We start from the raw sequence: 11,848 nt of genomic DNA on the forward strand, positions 1-11,848 counted from the left end.
TCTGCTCTTTCTGTATTTTTGTCCATTTTTCTCTGTTTTCTATGCAGATGACCAGATTTCTGGTCCACTTCTGGCTACCATTCTTTATGTCAGTCCTCACCTTGGGAAGACATTGAGAAAAGTCCTCAGTCCCTAGATTAGACGTCTTTGTCATCTGCGTATGGCTACAAAACATCCAGGAAGATCACTTCACGTAACTAATTTCTATGTTATGCTCATTCTGAATTCCTATTACATGTCTAAATAATTGTATTTACTCTAGGAATACATCTTTAACAGAAATTCAGTTGAATTATTACGTAGTTACACTGTCTGTCTGGATACAAAAGTCTCTGACTCAAGTTAGTTAGACTTGCAGATTGAATTAGCTGGCTTATCTTGGCTGGGAGGCTAAAACAAGGTCACCTCTCAATTCTGTCGAGCTCCGGAATCCCCTGGCTTCGCCGTGGTGGTAGACGCAAGCTCACAAAGTGCTATTTGGTCTCCGGTTCCCTTTTATGGGCCAAGTTTCCCTGACGGGCCCAAGGGAAGCGCAACTTCTTGCCCTGTCACTAGAGAGCTAGCATAGAGCCACTCAGCTCAACGCAGGACCCTGCAGCTGCGCTCCTGGGGTTTGGTAAGACCCAGCAGAGACTCATGCGCTCACATTGCACCGAGGATACATAGCCGCATGCCAGAGGAAGGCATGGTTTTATTTTGGGGTGTACTTAAAGCAGGTGGAGTCTTGGCTGGCTAAGACCTGTGCTGCTTACACCAGAGACAAATATGGACTTTCCTGTTCCGGATGTCCACATTTCACTAAATCCCTTGTTCTGTCACTAAAAATGCCTTGCTACCAATCCAGATAGGTGCACTGTAGTCACAGCTATATTAATTTCTTTGCTAGTCCATCTGTACCTATTGCGCTAGACCAAAAGCAGTATTTCTAAGACCACCAGTGCCCTCAGGAGTAATTTTTCTTGGAGACAGTGGCACTATCAGCTTCTTTCAAAGAGATCACTATAGTCCTCATTCCTCATAAAAGTGTCTGAAAACATTACCAGGCAGGGATGATCCGGATGGATTTTGGAGAAGGTTTTTCTCTAATTCAGAATCTTTGTAAGTGCATCGGCAGAAAGGCCTTGCTGTGCCAGTGAGGATCTGTCCTTTTTCCTGCCTGTGGGAGAATGCTTTTGGTAAGAGATAAGACACACTTCACGCATCAGCAAAGTGGTGTGCTTCCTATTTTATCCCCTTTGTCCTCGAATTAACTCTCACAGAGAGGCTGCAACTACTTTACAGGCGAGCCACTGCAGGGCTGTGACTTCCCAAGGCTGTGTACTCTGAAATTGAAGGAACTATTCATTTGCTCGTGATCAGCCCAGCCTAAATGGGAACTTGATTACTTATTGAGTTCTTAAAATAACCCTCTTTATTTGCATTCCTGCTGCCTGCAGAGATCATTTGGGCCCATATGCAGCGCTGATTGGTTTTAAGTTTCCGTCTTGTTTCTAAGAACTAGAGGTCTCACATGCCTAAAACTCTTTCCTCTCCCTTCTTTCATGAAACCAACTGGAAACTGATGTGTTTAACTTTGTCAATTTAAAAAAAAACATATCATAAAGTTCAGCAGGTTTATCTGTGAAAAACCATCCTTTCCTCAGAGAGCCAGCTGGACCAAAGCCATGTCAAAAATGCCCTCTAAGAAAGCCATAAGTAGAAAGGAGAGACGAATTTTACAGTGACCCCTTCTGCATTAAATGCAGCTTCAGAGCGCTGCCAGCTCTGCCAACTTGCTGAGCTGGACTCTGCAAGGTCACAGCTGTAACGGGCTTGAAAGGACTTCCACGGGGGCATTTCTATACGAGTACGGGGCTGGATGCAGCTGTTGAGAGGATGGAGAGCAGGGGGCGTTCAGGAGTTACGTGGCTGCTACCGCATCACACAGCCGCAAGCGTACGTGTGGTAGCAGATGTGGTGAACGGGACAGGACAGTTGGGCCCTCCTGTTCAGTAAATCTCCCCCCATTTGACCTCGTACACACCCTCCTTTCCCTGCGAGCACGTGTAGTGATGATCCGCTGAACCGAGGACAGGAGCCTGGATTTCATCCCTGCTCCGAACATTGTCTGGTGTGCAGCTGCAGCCTACCACGAGGCGTTTATGCTGCGTGCAGGTTTGCTCCAGAGACCATCAGAGTCAATGGGAGAGTTTCCATCAAGGTCTACGAGCTTTTAATCAGCCACAGGGTGAAAAGCAGAACTTGTGACCCGAGGGTGCCGCAATGTGTTTTCTCTGCTGGCAATGGCTATGTCAGTGCAGAAAAACATACCTTGCTGCCTTGCTCCAGTGGGTAACTCACTGCGGAACAGGGAAAGCAAAGGCCACAGCTCTGTGCAGGACATCTGAACGGCGCATTTTGTGTGTTGGCTGGGTCTCAAAGCACAGCTGTGTCCGATGTTTAATGCTGGCTTCCAGCCAGCTAAGCAAAGAACGAATCCTTCCTCTGAATGACCTCCTCAGACTGGTATTTGAATCGCGCTGGAAAAAAAATGCCAGTTTAAATTTGCAGAGGAAAATGAAAATAAAAGTGTGATGTAATGTATGTGCTGACTGGACGTATTCCTCCTTGAGTTTTCATTGCAGAAGTCGGCAGCTCTGTGCAACACACAGCCGAGTGGGGCCTGGAGAGCCTGTACACTGCACGTGCTATGGGAGCTAGTTTGGCAAAGGCAGTAGCACACAGAGACAATGATTTTCTTGGCTGCCCTTCCACTGTATTCAGCTCAACACTTGATTACAGTTGTTCTACCTTTCGTGTGTTACTGGTTCACGATGCTCCCGGTCACAGCCTATTTTGGACCTCGATGCGTAGGCTCTCTGTGTAGCATCTGCGCTCCTGCAGCAGAGAGCCCATGTTTATTCTCCTCTGCCTCACTTTCCAAGCCTCATTACTTGTGAGCAGCAAATGAGGTGAAATCCCAGATTTCTTGGCTGGTTTAAATGGGCGACGTCCTGCTAGGCAGCAGAATCCTAGCAACTTTGGGATGAAGCAACACAAAGCAGGACACGCAGTGTGCTCTTAGCTGTGGCATGTGGGAGCAGCTGCTATCACCTTCCCCGGGATGGGATTTAGTCACCCACGCTGGGCACAAAGCACTCGGAGAAATCCACTGTAAATAACCACCGAGGCTCGAGGCTCAAAGATAGTGAGAGCGTGGAGCTTTAGCATTTGAAGGGGGGTATCTCCTTGTCTCTCCCATGGTAAAAAAGGGCGGAGTGGGGAGTCAGCCAGCCAGCTTTCCTCCGAGGTACAGGACTGTGGCAACCAGGGAGATCCGGAGGTGCTGAAGGCTCTGGTGGCAGCTCCATAGCCCTCGTTGCCAGACGAAAAGGAGACAGAGTCCTGTGGTGACCAGGAACAGCATGGTGCTGAAAGCTCTGATTTTAGGAAGGCCAGCGTTACCGCAGGACTTAAAGGTCCCAGCTGCTTCAAATTGCATCAGGCTGGAATTTAGCAAACAAATACAACAGAATAAAACATGCACATTTTCAAAGTATTAAGTGGTATCTTCAGTGTGGGACTTGGCTTTGCTTTTACTTGCCATCACAGCTCTTTTTTTTATAAGGCTCTGAAGCATGGGTGTGGGTTGCTTGTGAGGGTCCAGCTTCCCTGGTGTTCGAAATGTTAAAAATCTTCCAGTCTGCAAGCAGTCCTGTTCCTCCAGTTCATGATGCATTCCTTTTTTCTTCTTCATCGTTGTGCAGCTGAGCAGAGGGTGAATTTGCCCACCAGGACTACACAAAAGCCTGTCATTACATGCCTGTGGAGATGACATAAAAGCACCATTGCTATCCCAACACAGTGTCAGTGCAAACGCACAGGGACAGTGCTGTGGGCAGGGGGAGTGCTTAAAGGACATAGGAAGATATTTTCAGGGGCATAGAAGTTTGAAATATTTGAACTCTGAGATTCAGGCACTGCTTAGTGAAAAAAGAGCATGGGGAGAGCAAGAGGCTGAGGCAAAAAATCCAGTTACTGTTATTTCTGGTCATAGAGGAGCAAGAAGAGCTGGTTTGCCTGGCTTCTACAGAAGTATGCTCTGATCCAGAGCAGAGGAAGGGCCTTTGAGGCCCCAAAGCAAGAGGCAACGTGGGAGGTGCAGCAAAAGAGATTTCCCTTGCAGGGCTCTGGTCAGGGTCTGCTGGAGATAATACATGGTTGTTTGCCCAGGACTTTGGTGGGACTTTCAGTCGCTGGACTGTAGAAACCAGTAAAGTCTGGTTCAGCCTCAAGTAGCTGGCTTTCAACTCGCTGATGTCTTGCGGTGATACCATTTCTTCTCCAGATCAGCTTCCAGGATTGCATTACTGTTGCTGCTGAAAAAGTTATTTTCCCCCAAACTAACAGCAGGGGTCAGAAAGGGTTTCTTAACATCCAGACCAAGCTCCTCAGTTAATTCATGCAAACCTATCCATTCAAAAATCCCAGTTAATCTCATCTTTTCATACACCAAAAGATTTCAAACAAAACTAGTTATTATGGGTGTAAACCTGTTCCTTCGTATTAGCTGGAGACAACATTGAAGCAATCTATTTTCTTTGACAGACAGAAACTGAGTCAAAACTACTGCAAGCTGTTCTCCCTCCATCTGGGAGAGCCTGAATGAGAATTTAGATGTCTGAATGGTGCATCTCCAGCAATTTCTTTTTTCGGATGGGTAAACGATTCCAATTCAGACTGGAAATTCCTTACACGAAAAGGAAAGCGCTTTACAGGCTTCTTTTGAAACCCACAGCTTCTCTGTATTTCCCATTTCAGCTTGTAACCAATTTGCAACTGGAAGAGCTGAGAGCTAAACCCCAGGTAATTCAACAAGCAATTAAAACCAACTCAATTCCACCTGCTAAACGACTTGCACAAGCAGGTTACTGTAGCTCCACTGGGTAGTGCATGTACATTTTTATGCCCAGGGGAACATCACTGAGGTAATTGCCTTTCCATTTAGAATAAATACGTTTTATTCTTTGCTGCTTAACTGGTGTTTTTAAAAGACCCATCACAATTAACATGAGAAAAGCGACTGCTCTTTAGGCAAAAAAGCCTGAAAGTACTTGTTAAACAGAAATAGAGCATCTGCCACTAACATTAACTGTTTTGCAGCTGAATTTTCGGGTTTTTTTTCAAGTCTAAGCAGAGTTCACCTGCACAATTTCAAGACTCTCTGTACACTCTGGCATCTGCCAGTATTAGACTAAATATCTTATTTTTCATTCACCTAGCTCTGTTAAGCTCCTCTTCATAATTTTTCCACCTAAATCATCATTCACAATCATGACTAACACTAAGTCATTTTTGTCGCCTGCATATGTTGCCATTTTACAGTTTTCAGGGAGTTTTTAGTCATTCATAACACTGGTTCGATATGAATTAAATCCTTCTCAATGTGCATGTTGAAGTAACCTCCTTCACTTCCAATTATTGAAATAACAGATTGAAAGAAATATATATATGTTGCCAGGCATCCCTTCCCAAAACGAAAACATAGATACAAAGGGATGATGGGATGCAAGGAGGATAAAAGGAGGGTGAAGACTTGGGTATCTCAAAAAGGAGAACAGCAGAAAGATGGAAAGAATTCAGAGAGAAGGCAGTAAAAAAACCACCAGATGCAGCTTGACTTAGCACTGGGGATACACTAGCTAGAAACTCCTCTGGGGATATTTTTCATCTGACAGTTGGCTGCAAGGAGCCTGAAGACTGTAAGCAAAGAAGTTGGCTTCTGCTGTAGGATTTCTGCTGGGTTCAGTGCAACAATGTTTTGTCCATCTTTTGTAAACAAACGGGTTTCTGTCACAGATCCCCAATTCCACCATCAGTTTCTCCTCCTAATAGAAAGGGGCCCTGACTGCGGCTGAGTGCTCAGATGAGAAGGCCTAACGATATACTGAGCAAATTCTCATCTTGCAGTGGGAACTTTCATGGGCTCACTGAGGACAGGGCTGGAAAGTACCTCAAGAGGTCAATCTCACAGCTTAAATCCAAGATCAGTTGTACTTAGCCCCTCCTGACAGATGCTACTTCAGCTTGTTCTCAAAAACTTTCCCTGCTGGAGCTTCCTCAGTTTCCCAAGGCAAGACAGTCCAGAGCTTTGTCCAAAGCTCATTAGAAAGCTTTCCTCTCAACTAACCTAAATCTTCCCTTGAGACCATTAATTCCTTCTCTGTGCCCTGAGCACATGAAAGAGCAGTTTATTCTTTCCTCTGTGCAGCTACCTTTTATGTACTTGCAGACTGCTGGCATCTTTCCCTTTATTTTTCTTTTCTTTAGCCTAAACATTTTAATTTCCTTCAACATTTCCTTGCAGGTCTTGTTTCTTAGACCTGGTTCTCATTGCTCTCTTCTGAAACATTCTCCATCTCACACCCTGCTTGGAGAACTGTCCCTAAAACTAGGCAGAGCAGACCGACCAACATCTTCACAACTCGACCCAACAGAGTGAAAGGATTATTTTTGCTCGTCTTACACATGGCATTCCTTTCCTTACCTCTCACCATTGTGTGCTTTCTTCTCAGCAGTTTGTCATTACCGATCCAAGTTCATCCTGTAATCGCTAAACCACCCACCCTTTTTTCTGCACAGCTGCTCCGCATCCAGTTGTTCTGTCCTGTATTGTGCGGAAGGTCCCTATGGACACACAGAGAGGTGTGCTTTCCCCTCTTGGATCACAATTAGTGTTTTTCCAGACTGGGTCCCCAGCTGGACAAGATCATTCTGAACTCTGTGCCAGTCCTTGAGATGGCTTACAGTCCTGCACAGCTTCGTAGTATCTGCATAATTGTTAGGCGTCTTCTCTATCTCATCAGCCATTAAGGAGTGAGTAGCATTGGCTCTAAGAGAGTTCCCTGGGGAACACAGCTCAGTACAGTCTCCCAGGTTGACAGTGAATGACTGAGAAATATTATCTCACTTTCATCCCCTTCCTTTCTCTTTTTTAGAGCTGTGGGCAGATGACAAGGCCAATGGCTGAGCCCTGGGCTGAAGTTAAGCTAACTGAACAGGACGTGGGAAACTGCTGGACAGGACATGAGAAACTGCCGGACCTGAGAGATAACAATGTGAGAGGCTGACAGAAGTCACAGATAGCGCCACAAGGGGTAGCTGGATTTTGCAGGTGGTTAAGGAGGTGTTAAGTGAGCAATGGCCAGAATTCAGAGATAACTGGAGGAATCTTTTGGGGAGTGGGACCTTGCAAGGCCAACAGTGCATAGGCTACCATATCCACGAACACCATATAAGGACAATAGGTACCAGTATCAGAAATATAAAATTTTAGCAAAACTGGGCAAAATGGTGGGTATTTAGGGGTGGGTTGTTTATTTGGAAGAAGTGTGGAGTGGAAAAAGGGCAGAACAAAGCACAGCAAAAAGGAAGATTAATACATGGGAAAAGGGAGAGTAAGATACGTGAATCGTGCTCAGGATGGCATGCCAGGCAGTCCTGGGCTTGATTACAGCTCATGCAGAGCAACCCACCAAACCTGTTGCCCTAATCACAGCCACGCAAACCCAACCTGCCTCCGCGGTCAGGAGGATGGGGAGAAGGAGGGATGCTTTCACTGGCAAATCCAGGGAACATCCAAAGACAGACCAAGCATCCTGGCGTCACCGGGCCCATGCCCATGCCAAGTCTGACAGTGTCCGCATCTTCTCAACAACTTCTAAACACTCCCACAGAGCTTTTATTTTTGAACTTCATCAGATGTTTGAGCGTGTTTACAGCCTGGCTCCACAAATACTTGTGTCAATGCAGTAAGGGCATAGTGTGCTGCTGCTCAGGAGTGGAAATAAGAGGCCAGGAAAGACACCTATTTAAGGCAGTATTGTCACTAAAGCCTCCATTCCATCAAACTTTGGCCCAAGAATAAAAGAAAATTATTTTACACTGTAGCTTTCTCCTAGCCAAGATTCAGGCCCTTCTGAGTGAAAAGTTATGTGTTCCTGCCTCTCATTTCCTCTCTCTCCTTTTATTCAGACATTTATTTATCATCCAAAAACAGAAATCTGGGGATTAACTTATTCCTTACAGTGTGTTTTTCTTTTTCTTCCATACCTTCCACATGACTAGGAGAGAATATTTGTTAGCTATTAATTTGTCTGTGTTCTATTTATATTTGCATTCTTTCTTCCTGTGATAGCTACTTCACTTCACCCTCTGACATTTTATTAGTCCAAAATGGGAAACTCTGGCCCCACTGATGTCGAGAGGAATTTAGCTATTGATTTCACTGAAAATGCAATTTCAAACAGTGACCTGACAGACTGCAAAAGCTATGCCCAGGCTCTCTGCTTGCAGGGGGCTGTCAGCCTTATCACACATCACTTCCATCTCTAGGTCCAGCTCAGAAATACTCATAAGAATCAGTAACAGACTGGAAAGATGTGAGCCTTGAGATTAACTATCTGCTTATGTAGTTTCTCTGATGTTGGCTTCAGTTACCCGTAACTGGGGGTCATGCTTTGCTGCCAAGTCACTGAGCAACTTCCTCTGTTTAAATAGAATATATAAGCCTTACTCTTTTCCAGAGTTCATGACTCTTTTGTAAAGTGTTTTATGATACAGTTGTTATAGAATCCACCATCCCAGTAACAGCTACAGACAAGGCTTCACTGTGGGCCTGGCTTCAAGCCCATTTCATTGAATGGAAGTTTTTCCATTGCTATCAGTGCATACATACATCAAACTGCACCACACATCCCACTGTAATAACAACGCCGCAGTGCTGAGGGACATGTCTAGTCACTGTTTTTCTGGGTAAAAAACAGAGGTCATGAAACTAACCCCTGCAGACGATCCACAAAAGGTTTGTGCACCTTTGAGGCCCTTGAAATACATTTTTAATGCGTTTTCAGAGAGTCTTTGCACTGGTGCTCAGCACAGAATCCAGGTCTTGTCATTATGCATGAATTCCCACAAAAGGCCCAAGCTTCTTTTCTTTCCCTTCCATCCATTGTTTTCAGAGACTCTGCTCATGTGAGATTTAACATTGACTGTTCAGTATTGAAAAGTGGAGCAATATGTGGAGTGTGATACATCCTTTTACCATGGTGCTACATCAGGTCAGCTCATAAAGTCATGGCCCTGCACTAGTAAAGTAATGCGGGGCAATGGCCTCCGAAGGACTCAGGACTGCAGGCACTTCTGCACTTCGGGGTAAGCATGGGGACACGTCCCCAGCATGTCTGTATCCTAAGTGTGACCATGCCACAGCTTTAGCAGTTGCCCTTCTGCAGAGAAAACATGTCACTGTACTTCATGAGAAAAGAAATACCGTATTTTTTCATGGCATTGGCTTGCATATGTGCATCATTTCCTTTGAGATTATGTTGGGTGGCATTTAACTCAGCAAGTGAAGCACTTGCTGTGTTAAAGAGCATTTGGGAGATGATGCCATTGGAGGCAATTAAGGAAAAGGCTAAACCAGCACATTTTATCAAATTTAATAGTGTCACATTAATATCACAGTACTTTATAAGGGATGTTGGAATTCAGAGCAGCTTTTTGATGTCATATTTTTAAGTCTCACAGAATACATTTATTGCTAGAGGAAAGTATAATCTTGGTCTTAGATGCTTGAGATGGCTTTGCTGTTGTGCGACCAGATGAATCAAAGTACATTCATAGTGTTCTTGTCCATGCAGTTGAAGTTGAACAGCCAGAGGCACTCCGATGAAATGTTTACTGCACTGTAGAGACTGCGTTTTATAGAAACAATGTTAATACGCCCTCATACAAGCAGAGCTTTCTTTCCCATTCCTTTAGGTTCAGAGTCATCCTTTGTAGCTTGACTCCAAGAAGTGACCAATGCCAGATGCTGCAGAACAAGGACTGGACAATTTTAGAGCATGCCGGACAACAGCAAAGCTTTTTGCCAGTATTAGCTTGAAGCAGCAGTTGGCCTAACTTCTGAAGCTTGTGGGGGAAGAAAAGGGGAGAGGCTGCACTTTCATAAATTCCCCTTAATGTAGATCCAAAATGGTGATTTTTGATTCTCATATGAATGCAGAGTTATTTTCTCTCCTATTAAAAATGATAATGAAAAAATAATAGTGAACTGAAGGTTTTAGGTCATTAAAAGGACAGAAAAAAATCTCTCTGGTGACTGCTAGGGGAAACTCGACTGCAGCTAATGCTGAGAGATCAGTGCCCAGTTACCCTGGTCATCTGCTTTCCTAAAGCTTCCCCTAGTGCTCCTCAGATGGGAGTATCTGGTTTTTCAGTGGTAACTGTAATTGCCTGGGCCTGAGGGAGTTTAGCAAATTAATTCAATTGCTGTATTTTATTTGTTGTATTGCTGTTTTTAAAGCAAAACAGCCTGTATTTCAAAATCCCTTTTTAATAGATAAAAAGTAAAGAGAGTCCCTCAAAGTCTGTATTAACATGCCAATTCAATTACAGTGTAATTAGCCACAACTGTTACTTGTTGAAATCTTGTCAACAAAAATAACTCACCCTTCCCCTTCAAATTGCTCCAGCACCTCCATCTTCTTGCCAAGGATTTTGAAAGAGAGACTACCTTCCCCCCGCCCTCTTCAGACCCAAGGCAGGGAATGAAACACGAATGTGTTAACCATTATAAACCAAGGAATGGTGGAAAACGGTGGGAAAAAGGAAGACAAAGCTGTCCTGACCAACCCATGGTTGCTCTTCCAGGGCAGGCTGGACCCTGGTTTCCCCTGGTGTAATGCTGCAGGCTGCTGCTGCCTTCCCTGATTTACACCAGCCCGGACAGAAGGAGGCCCACTTCTGGCAAGCTTTATCTGCAATTCATTTAGAAAAGAGGCAGGTCCTTTGCTCTGACCTAATTGAAAACAGGTGGCCTCCTCCTAATTGTGTGCTCTAACCGGTTTGTGTGCATTAACAGAGGAAATTGGAGAGGAACAGGGTTCCGAGTTGTCATTAATTTCCCGCACTGGAAAGTCCATACATCGGGAATACCAGCTGTTTATCTGTATATATCATTTGCCTTGTTCTGCTCCTCTGTGTAGAAACTTGACCCCAGGTAAAATACAAGCATCAGGAAATTTTTTCTGCTCTAATTCTAGGCAAGTATGTAGAAGGATACTGTTTTTTCAAAAGGCATCTCAGAACCTGTTTTGTTTTTTTTTTTAAATATAAAAGCCCTCATAATGCCAAAAGATGACTGTAGAGTTAATACTGCTCATAATTTTGCTGCTTTTCCTCAAAAGACCCTTTCCATATTTGATTCTGTCCACTTGCAAGGAACCTTGCAAGAAAGTGGTCTTCTTTGGTTAAAATATTGCAACGCTGAAGCAGAAAGCGGCTGCTTGGGGGCATTGCTTTCTACCAGGCAGGGTGGCCAAGGACACCTGGAGACCCAGAAAAGCAGCATGGAAAAGCCCTGCGGACACGGCCGGCCTCTGCCACAGTGGGGTTGCAGTGGGGGGGAGCAGAGCATCTCGCAGAGCCTGGAGAGCATGTGGCAAGTTATGAAAATTGGATGCTGGGAGCAGGAGAGGGCCTCGCTCCACCAGCCACCACCCCTCATCTGGGAAAGGGATTGGGCGCTGGTGGCTGCCCCCAAACCTGGGGTGAGCAGGGAGCTCTTGGTGTCTTGCTGTGTCCCAGTGAGCAAACATTTTAGTGGTGCTTCTGTCTTTATATCTGTAGGTGGGACCACCCTGCCCACGTCTTCTGCCCACCATCAAAGGTCTCCTCAGGCAGGGGTTGCACCAGCCCCATGGCAGCTGTCTCAGAAGAAGACACCCTGATGTTTCTGTTGATTGTCCACTTGGAAACATCTTTAAGGAGATGAAGGCTTTATTGTCCTTGCACTGTGAAAACACCG

This window comes from Opisthocomus hoazin, chromosome 1 (assembly GCF_030867145.1).
Source record: "Opisthocomus hoazin isolate bOpiHoa1 chromosome 1, bOpiHoa1.hap1, whole genome shotgun sequence".
NCBI lineage: Eukaryota > Metazoa > Chordata > Aves > Opisthocomiformes > Opisthocomidae > Opisthocomus > Opisthocomus hoazin.